Source organism: Mobula birostris, chromosome 10 (genome assembly GCF_030028105.1).
Source record: "Mobula birostris isolate sMobBir1 chromosome 10, sMobBir1.hap1, whole genome shotgun sequence".
In the NCBI taxonomy this organism is placed as follows: Eukaryota; Metazoa; Chordata; class Chondrichthyes; order Myliobatiformes; family Myliobatidae; genus Mobula; species Mobula birostris.
Genome location: NC_092379.1, coordinates 2,741,821 through 2,750,806, shown reverse-complemented (window position 1 = coordinate 2,750,806; position 8,986 = coordinate 2,741,821). Strand labels below are relative to the sequence as shown.

The 8,986-nt window shown below is 45.9% G+C and overlaps 1 pseudogene; it reads left to right on the top strand.

Moving 5' to 3' along the window:
- Window positions 1-262: 262 nt before the first annotated feature.
- On the top strand, window positions 263-8,010 carry LOC140204400 (eukaryotic translation initiation factor 4E transporter-like; annotated as a pseudogene).
- Window positions 8,011-8,986: the final 976 nt, after the last annotated feature.

Genomic DNA, 8,986 nt, shown 5'->3' with positions numbered 1-8,986 from the left:
GTACCAACAGTCACACACAGCACAAAGCACATATAGCACATATAAGGTATCAGTGAACATACAGTCACACAAAAAATCTAAATATTGCCCAAGTCCCTCTTTACATGTCCTGTAAATTGATGGCGGCTGGGTGCTGTCGGCAAGAACTGGCAGTTCTCAACAGTCTGCAGATGAACGCAGACATGGATGTGATCTAACTTGTCTTTCAGCAAACGAACACTCGAAGGCAGCACTAACAAGAGGGGCCAGCCCCCAGTCCAGCATGGACGCCATGCCACACTGCCTCAACGACTCCTCTCCTGGACTGCTGCAACAGGCAAGTCTGCGGCATGAGGCCCAGTCCTTGCTACAAATGAGGCTACGCAGCTCCCCCTGCATTGGTCTCGCCAACGAACCAATGAACCAGACTTGCAGTATTTTACACTTCAATGTCCAGCAGAGTCTTGAGGTTGCAAGAACATGAGAAAACTAGGACGATGTCCTCTTTGGTATAGAAGAATGAAAGAAGATCTCATCAAAACTTTAGAGGGACCTGACATAAGCACAAGAGATTCTGCGGATGCTGGAAATCCAGAGTAACACACATAAAATGCTGGAGGAACTCAGCAGGCCAGGCAGGTATGGAGAGGAATAAAGGGTCGATATTTCAGTCCAAGACACTTCACCAGGATTGGAAAGAAAAGGGAGAGGAGCCAGAATGAGAAATTTGGGGGAGGAGTACAATTTGACAGGTACTAACTGCCCAATGTGATATTAGCCGTCTCAGCTTTACCTCCTGACCCAACCTCACTCCCTTTGCCCACTCCTCTCTCCATATCAATCCTAAGCTCACCATCAATCTGCCAGCTTGTACATTTCCACTTGCCTCACCTTCTTATCCTGGCTTCCGCCCCCCCCGTCCTTTCTAGTCCTGATGAAGATTCTCATCCTGAAGTGTTGACCTCTCCATGGACGCTGCCTGACCTGCTGAGCTCCTTCAGCACTTTGTGTGTGTTTACTATTGTGCAACCTCTATAACGCTGTGTAGTTTGTGGAATGTATATTAGATGCAATTTTGTACAGTCTGATATTGCAATAGACATCAGAAGAGAAATAACGGTAAACATTTCTGTCGGTGTTTGCCTGCACTGCTACAATGACGCCCAAAGAAGGATCAAAGAACAATACTCACCCCCTGTCTGGGCGTGTGGCGGTCTGCACAACTCAGAATCAATGTCTCCAGCTGCAGGGAACTCACTCTTTCTTCCTGTTTCTCCCCTCGCGTCTGTGCGGGATCTGCTCAGTGGGATAACCCCCTTCCGTCCTCAGGCCCCCCAACCTTCCAGCGTCTCTGCCCTCCCCTGGAACACAGAACACGGAACAGTATAGCACGGGAACAGGACATCTGGCCCGCAACCTTGTGCTGAACCAGACAGAAAGCAAATCAAAAGCACCCAAACACTAATCCATCCTATCTACACAACGTCCCTATCTCTCCATCTTCCTTATATCCATGTTCCTATCTAAACGTTTCTTAAAAGCCTCTAATGTATTTGTCTCTACCACCAGACCAGGCAGTGCATTCCAGGCATCCACCACTCTCCGAGTGAAAAAACTTACACCTCACATCCTTCTTTAAACCTACTCACAACACGCTGGAGGAACTCAGCAGGTCGGGCAGCATCCGTGGAAAAGATCGGTCGACGTTTCGGGCCGGAACCCTTCGTCAGGACAACGTCAACCAATCTTTTCCACGGATGCTGCCCGACCTGCTGAGTTCCTCCAGCGTGTTTTGAGTGTTGCTTTGACCCCAGCATCTGCAGATTATTTTGTGTTTACGATTCTTTAAACCTACATCCTCTCACCTTCAGTGCATTCCCTCCGCTATTGGACATTTCAACCCTAAGAAAAGATACTCTCTGTCCACTCTATCTATGCTTCTCAAAATTTTGTAAACCTCTATCAGATCTCCCCTCAGCTTCTGGTGCTCCAGAGAAAACAACCCAAGTTTATCCAGCCTCTCGTGACAGCACATGCCCTCTAAACCAGGCAGCATCCTGGTAAACCTCTTCTGCACCCTCTCCAAAGCCTCAACATCCTTCCTGTAGTGGAGCAGCCAGAACTGTATGCAATACTCCGGATGTGGCCTAACCAGAGTTTTATGAAGTTGCAAAGTAACCTCTTGACTTTTATACTCAACGCCTCGACTAATAAAAGCAAGTTTGGACAGGTACATGGATGGGAGGGGTCTGGAGGGTATGGTCCCAGTGCAGGTCGACGGGAGTAGGCAGTTTAAATGGCTCAGCATGGTCTAGATGGGTTGAAGGGCCTGTTTCTGTGATGTACTTTTCTGTGACTCTATGACTGTATTTGAAGAGTTTGCAAAGGCAAATTGAATTTCAGATGATATTCATGTTCCAACTTTTCCGGCTGCGATGGGTGCAGAAACATTTAATTGATTATGCAGTCTAGTACAACCTGCTAAACCTGATGATAAACTTTATGAGGACATTGTGAAAGTTTTAAAATCCACTGTTCACCTAAACCTTTGATTATTGTTGAGAGGTTTAGGTTTCATAAAGGGAATCAAGAAGAAGGCGATTCTATTTCACAGCTTGTGGCGGTGCTGAAGCAATTGTCTGAATTACTGTGATTTTGGGCAGTTGCTGGATCACACGTTATGTGACAGATTCATACGTGATCTGTAAGTGTGATGGTAATTCAGAAATATTTGCTACCAGAAGTCAGGCTAATATTACAGAAGGCAGATCAGGATTAGTATATCTAACTAAAGAAGCACAGCTATTAAGCACATTTTCCAAAGTTTATAACATGTCTACTGACTTTAAGAATAAGACACCTATTCACAATCAATGTTACCATTGTGGCAAAACTGGGCATTCAGCCAAAGAATGCTGGTATAAGGATTTGTATTTCTGAAGCTGTGGCAAAAAGGGACGTATTGTACAGTGACAAGACACTGTCAACCAAAAACACTGTAGTAAAGAAAAACTGAATTGAGTTGACTTTATTACTTACATCCTTCATATACATGAGGAGTAAAAATAGAAAACAGTTGTGTCAGCATGAATTAATCAGTCTGACGGCCTGGTGGAAGAAGCTGTCCCGGAGCCTGTTGGTCCTGGCTTTTATGCTGTGGTACAGTTTCCCGGATGGTCGCAGCTGGAACAGTTTGTGGTTGGGGTGACTCGGGTCCCCAATGATCCTTTGGGGCCTTTTTACACACCTGTCTTTGTAAATGTCCTGAATAGTGGGACGTTCACAATTACAGATGCACTGGGCTGTCCACACCACTCTCTGCAGAGCCCTGTGATTGAGGGAAGTACAGTTCCCGTACCAGGCAGTGATGCAGCCAGTCAGGATGCTCTCATATTATGTCCCTATAGAAAGGATTTGGGGGCCCACACCAAACTTCTTCAACCGTCTGAGGTGAAAGAGGTGCTGTTGTGTCTTTTTCACCCCACAGCTGGTACGTACAGACCACTTTAAATCGTTGGTGATGTTTATGCCGAGGAACTTAAAGCTGTCCACCCTCTCAACCCCAGACCCATTGATGTCAATAGGGATTAGCCCGTCTCCATTCCTCCTGCAGTCCACAACCAGCTCCTTTGTTTTTGCGACATTGAGGGAGAGGTTGTTTCCTTGACACCACTGTGTCAGAGAGATGACTTCTTCTCTGCAGGCTGCCTCGTTATTATTTGAGATTAGGCCAAAATAACATTTAGAAAAACAGAAAGAAGCATGTGAACAAGGTGGAGCATGCTGAGGATGGACTGAATGTCTCTCACTCTGTGGTTGAAGAAGCTCTGCTTGGTTTATCTGCTTCAGGACACAGAGACAGCATGGTTGACCCCATGGTTGGGTGGGACCACAGTGAGGATGCAGGTGGTTACGGTGCTGCAGTACCTCTGGCGTCAGAGACTGCTCACCAGGAGAAATTGAAGCACCTCACCCGAGAAGGGTCAAGGTCGACTTTAAAGACTTACTCTGGTGAGCTTGTTCCAGTGAGGGGAGTGGTACGTGTTACCGTGGAGATTAATGAACAGAGAAAGAGACTCCCACTGGACGTTGTGAAAGATAGTTATCCAGTGCTTTTGGGCCACCCGTGGTTGGAGCAGCTCAAACCCATCTGGCTGAAAATGTACTTGAGGCTTTGAAGCAACATGCAGAGCTGGGCAGTGTGAAGGAAGTCACTGATAAGCTGACTGTTAAAGCCCAGGTTCTTCACGGAGAGACGGAGGTGGCTACTGAGGTCAGTGCATCATGGATAAAAAAGAACGGATTGAGGAATGGATTGTATCAATTAAATAATACAATACAAACGTGTGGCATGATAGATATCCCAAGGAAAAGCTGCTAGAAATCAAAGAGTACCCAAATGCAAAGTGGAAACCAGCATGCCTTTTGAAGAAATATGACAGTGAAGTCATCTGGGACTCTGAGAATTGGCATGCATCCTTGCGTCCTTGTGTCCCAGCTCTGGCAGGAGCTCGGCACTGGATGGATCTAAGAAAGACGAGGCTTCAGATTTTGACGGAGCATTTCTCGAGCAAAGAATTGCAGATCTATAGGAGAGAATAAAGGAAGATCTTCCTCAGCACCAAAACTTTGGTGATGTCTGTCATGTGACAGATACCTCCAATAGCTGATGATCTGGACATGCATTGGAAAATAAAGAGAATGAAAATATTTGTGGAGACTTTTAAGTGGGCACATAATAACATCAAGAACCTTTGATCAGGACGGCAGAGACAAAGTTTTGCATGTCAGAGATGTTAGAGAAGGAAAGGAATTAGGCTACAAGGGTTGAGCACTTTAGGAGAGAGTTTGGTGATGGCAAATGTGTTTTTGGTGAGTGGAGGCGATGTGATTCCTATACTAAAGAGTTTTCTGCTGGCCTCACTAGTCCTTCAGAAGCAATAGAACTGACAGGCCTTTGATGATAAAGTGCTACTGGAGGTCCAAGAAAGGCAAAGTGGTGGAAGAAGTGATCAGAAACCCTTAAAGAAGGTGTAAAATGCAATGCTGTTGTCCAAGCAGAGATACCTACTATTTTTACAGCAGAAGCTGACAAACAAGTTCCCTAGGTAGAAGTCCTGCCTGAACTTTCATTGGGGGGCTTTGACTTCAAAGAGTTCTTCAGCCTGGAGAAAAGTGTATCTAGACCAGCATCAATGATTGAAGAGGTGTGTAGTGAAGAATCTGTGTCATCCAGCCGGTTCAGTCGATAGTTTTCAAGTAACTTAATTAGACCAGGTAGTCTCTCTGGTAGCCAGTTGTCTGCCTCACATAAAGAACATGAGTGACTTGTTAGTCTGGAGAAGAGGCTCCTAACTCCTGTTTCACAAGATTGGAAACAATTTTGCTCCCATTCCATCATGAGAAGATAGTAAGGAGATTAATAAGAAGTTTGATAGTTTAGAAATACTGAAAAAGGTAATTATGGAGTGAAACCACTGCTGTCCGGTCTCACTGCCAACAAGGAGAAAGTAAAGGGGTGTTCACGGACTGGAGTAGTTTTGTCTGTGGAAGAGGTGAAAGGTCTCAAAATGGAATCTAAGAGGAAGCTTGTCATCCTGTTCATGGTGGGGCATCTGGAACAAACTCTGACTGCATCATCTGGTCCAAAACAAAAACTAAAAAACAGACACAGATATGACTACTTTAAATAAGCTAGTTAACAGGATGAAAGCAAGTGGAACCTTGCCTTTGGAATCAACACCTACTGAAATTCTGCCCCTTGTAATGCACACGCCAGTCCATAATCAGCAAGGTACTTGCCCTCAACATTTGTGCTTTCTGAGGTGCACCCTACTAACTATCCCCCAAGAGGACCACACCTTTGTCCTTGGGTTTGGAGGCTTGTGTGCCTCAATGACCCTGAGAGCTATGTTGGCTGCAATCAGGGCTTTATGCTTTGGCTCTTGGTAGGGTCACCCAGTCCAAACAGGTCAAAGGGTAGACGCCAGCCTAAGTATGGTCCACCGGTCCTCCAGGTTTTGGCGGGGGGGGGGCGCAGTTCAGCTTAGGGCTAACAACCCTGACTGGTCAAACACATGAAGAAACCTTCTGAATCTGTGTGCGACTGTATGAACAGAGAGAGATGGAGGACGTTTATTGTTGCCCTAAATGCCCACAGCGTAACGGGCAGTAGATAAGTGCCCTACTTGCAAACCCAAACCAAAATCTATACATACACCACTAAGAGATTTACAGGAACAGACAGATTGAATTTCTGGCTTGGTGACTAACCCTCAGCACGTGGGGCAGGGTTATGTTTGAAAATCAAGGCAGTCTACCCTCTTTCCCTAGCTTACAGAAAAAATTGTTTTTGCTGTTGGTTGAACCTGATTACTCTATTGAATGCTAATAGTTCAGCAGCTGGTCTGTGTTTGGGAAGTGGGAGAGACCTTTAAAATAAGGGCAGAGGGATATGTTATGTATTCATGCAGATTTTGGCCCTTACCAGTTGCCATCAGGCTCCCCGGTGTGTTACATACTGGACGTAATGTGAGAGGGCCTTCGAGTATTTGTCGTGAATGCCCACAAGAAAATGAATCTCAGGGTGGTATATGGTAATATACTGTATATGTACATTGATAATAAATTTACCTTGAACTTTGTACTTTGAGTCAGATAAGGGAGGTGGAGAGGGGAGAAGGGAACATCTTGGAGAGGGGAGAAGGGATCATCGTGGAGAAGGGAATCAGTGGGGGAGAGTGTATGGGTGCTGGGCAGATAGAATGCATAGAACACTAACGTCATAGCCTTTGGCCCAAGATGTTGTGTCTATTCCTTAACCCACCTGAAGATCAATCTAACCCTTTCGTCCCACATAGCCCTCCGTTTTTCTATTATCCATGTGCCTAACTAAAAGTCTCTTAAACACCTCTAATGTATCTGTGTCTACCACCATCCCTGGCAGCACGTTCTGTGTACCCACCACACTCTGTAAAGAACCTGCCTCTGACATACCCTCTATACTTTCCTGCCAACGCCTTAAACTTTTCCCCCTTGTAGGTGGAGGTGGGGAACGATACAGGGTGATGGAGGCCTGGGGTGGGGGTAGGAAGATCTGGGTAGATCAGGAGGAGAGGGGGAAGCAGCTTGTTTGAAGCTGGTTGAGAGATGAATATCGGCCAAGGCAATGGGGGGGGGGGGGGGGCGGGGAGAGTTGTCCTACTGGGCCATGGGAACTTGCTCTTCCTCCAGAGTGGGAAAGTATGACCTTAGTTTAATGTCCCTCAAAAGAAACGTCATCTTCGATAATGCAGCAGATCCTCCATATTAACCTGCATAAGTTATGTCGAACTCAAAGTCAGGTTTATTGCCATCTGTGCAAGTCCATACACGCACAGGTGCAAAGAGAAACCTCCTTCCAGCAGCATTCACAAGAGAAACTTACATGAAACATAACTTTGATTGAGTTGACTTATTTGGAGATACCGTGTGGAACTGGCCCTTTGAGTCACCCCGTCCGGCAACTCCTGATTTAACCCTCGCCTAATCATGGGACAATTTACAATGAACAATTAAACTACTAACCGGTACGTCTTAGGACATTGGGAGGAAACAGGAGCACCCTGAGGAAACCCACACGTTCCATGGGGAGGGTGTACAGACTCCCTACATATGATGTTGGAAGTGAACTCCAGATTCCGAAGCCCAACGTGTCGCCCAAGCATCGCGCCAGCCACCGTGCTAGTCCACTACAGTGCAAAGTGATTAAAGTGGTCACAATGACATTGATCAATTGTGGCAGAAACGCGTTTGGAGGACGCAGCCCTTGGTCGCGCTGTTCACTGGCGCCACCTTCTTCCGGATTGTACTCAACTCCAGAAGGCCAACCTGCGGCCGAGGAGTAGGAAAGCTGGGGGCATAGCTGACGTCGAGCACTGGAAAAACACATCTGGAAGCAAGCGGCTGGCGGGCAGATGTGCATACGATTTTGGCAATGAAGGGGTTAACTGCCGAGCCATCGGCAGACGGAAGGCTAATCTAAACGAATAGGCAGGGATAACAGATAATTAATCTAACTACAATGCATCTCTTTATCCTCACTCTGATTAAACAGCCATGCCTTTCAAGAAATATTTTTATGTATTTTTTTCCCCAAATGAGGTAAATAGCACTTGGCCCCCGGATTAAGCGGCCATCTGGTAGCACAGGCAGACAAGGGTAAATCCGTCATGTTATCAGCAGAGTAAATCACCGTCTGAACCAGATTAGCCAGCACACTGTTGATCCGTCCTCCTCTCACCTCAGTGGAATCAACATTTCTGAGTCAGGAGTCAGACAACATCTCATCATTGCTTGTGAGGCCACTTGGCCCATTGCTCCCATTCTAGACCATTGGTGCAGAAGTCTAATTACTCCCATCCCTGCCCTTACTTCACATTCCTCATAAATTTCTCCCAAGCCCTTTTAAGGGGTGATGCCATTCCCCCCTCACTATTTCCCGCTCTCCTTTCCAAATTGGAAAGGACAGATTTGTCCAGTGGCTCCTCTCCCAATGATTTAAATCAAAACACCACAAATTGCTGGAGGAACTTAGCAGGTCAGGCAGCATCTATGGAAATGAGTAATCAGCCGAGCTTTCAGGCTGAGACCCCTCACCAGGTCCTGACAAAGCGTCTTGGCCTGAAATATTGACTGTTTATTCATTTCCAAAGGTGCTGCCTGACCTGCTGGGTTCTTCCAGCATTTTGTGTGGTTTGCCTCAGATTTCCAGTATCCGCAGATATTCTCCTGTTTGTGACCTTACGTCAAAGTTCAACATTCAATATACATAAATGTCACCATATGCAGCCCTCAGATTTATTTCCTTGTGGGCATACTCAATAAATCTACATAATAATAACCATTACAGAATCATTGAGGGACTCCCCAGCTAGGGTGTTTAACCAGTGTGCAAAAGACAACACATTGTGCAAATACAGAAAGAAAGAATTAACAATAAATAAATAAATAGAACAGATAATAGAGT